The sequence below is a fragment of the Nematolebias whitei genome, chromosome 18 (assembly GCF_014905685.2).
Source record: "Nematolebias whitei isolate Nwh7 chromosome 18, NemWhi1, whole genome shotgun sequence".
Taxonomy (NCBI): domain Eukaryota; kingdom Metazoa; phylum Chordata; class Actinopteri; order Cyprinodontiformes; family Rivulidae; genus Nematolebias; species Nematolebias whitei.
The window spans coordinates 17,318,249-17,319,910 of record NC_056515.1 but is presented as its reverse complement, the minus strand read 5'-3'; positions in this window follow the sequence as shown (position 1 = coordinate 17,319,910).

The following is a 1,662-nucleotide window of genomic DNA, read 5'->3' as shown; positions in this document are numbered from 1 at the left end:
AACATAAATCAGGCTCTAGTGAAATTTTTAAAGTTGCCTCATTTGACGGGACTAGAGATAGTAGAAGGAAGGATGGTTTGAATTTTCTCTCTAATTGAAATAATTTTATTTATAAAGAATCTCATGAAGTCATCACTACTTATAGTTGTAGGGATACATGGTTCAACAGAAATGGGACTTTTAATTAGTCTAGCAATAGTACTAAACAGAAACCTAGGGTTACTTTTATTCTCCTCTATTAAAGATGAGTAATATAAAGTTCTAGCTTTACGGAGAGCTTTTTTATATGTTAGCAGACTATCTTTCCAAGTTAAATAAAATTCTTCAACATTAGTAGAGCGCCATTTTCTCTCCAGGTTTCTAGATGCCTGCTTTAAAGTACGTAACTCAGAACTGAACCAAGGAGCCAGTTTCCTCTGATTCATTACTTTCTTTTTCAGTGGAGCAATTTTATTAAGTCAAGTTTGCATTGAAGTTGTAAGATGATCAACTAGATGATCTAAGTCTCTGTTCTCTGATGCATTACTCTTCAAGACAGAGGAAAACATTGATGGAAGAGATAGTTTAAATTTGCGACTCTGAAATGTCCTCACACCATCACGTTTTCAGTTGCTGTCTTTAGAACTGAGCTGCATGTAAAAGTTCTCATTTGTCTACAGAAGTAGTGTCATCACCATCACTTATAACAACCAAACACACCTTAATATCCACAAACCATATAATAATCAGACATTTTCACCAACTGGGGCAAGCAGCCAGAATCCAGTCTAACTGTATCTGATGACTTTCATTATTCCAGTACTTTCATCAATGCAGCTCCTGTTAACGTCAAGCCGTGGTGATGATTCACACAGTGAACTGATTCATCATAAAGGATCTTCAACATTCATGTAAACATTTTATTAAAAAAATATACATCTTGAGCTGCAAATTGAACAGACACTAAGTAAAACGTGTGCTTGTTGTTCCCTCAGGGACTCACACTATCTGTTTAGACATGCTAGTCATTCACTTGTAGTTTTCTAGAGCTCTGCAGACAGCCGAATGCACCCATGTGAGCCTCACTGTCCTGTCAGACTGCCAGTAGGCACAAAAGATGCTAAGCCCCCTCTTTAATACCCACTCGAAGGAGCGAGGTCCGCTCCCTTTGAACCCATTGCTTTACATTCCATTACTGGCATGGCCTACATACAGCGTGGACACACTCACACCACACACACAGAGCTGGAGCTAAGTTAAATGATTTATTGACTATGAAATCAATGATGAAGGATGCAGAGGGTGGAGGACAGATGGAGGTTGTCTCATCTTCAGAGTCTGCGGTGCCACCTTGTCTTACTGGTAAAATAAGGAACGCATCTGTGAGCAGACGTTCAACGGGACTGGTCTACAACCTTGTAAACCCGTAGTGACCAGAGCCTTCTGTTAAAACAATACTTCATATATTTATACATTTATATGCTCTGGTGGAGCTTATTCATAGAAAAATGATAGAATAAACTCAAACGGATCCTTTTCACTAACAGGCAAATAATCCTAATAAAACACTGAACTTTTATGAAAGTCTAACCTAGTGCTTTTAAGAATAATTCAATTCAGTTCAGTTTATTTATATATCACCAAGTCACAACAGAAGTCACCTCAGGGCACTGAACAGAAACA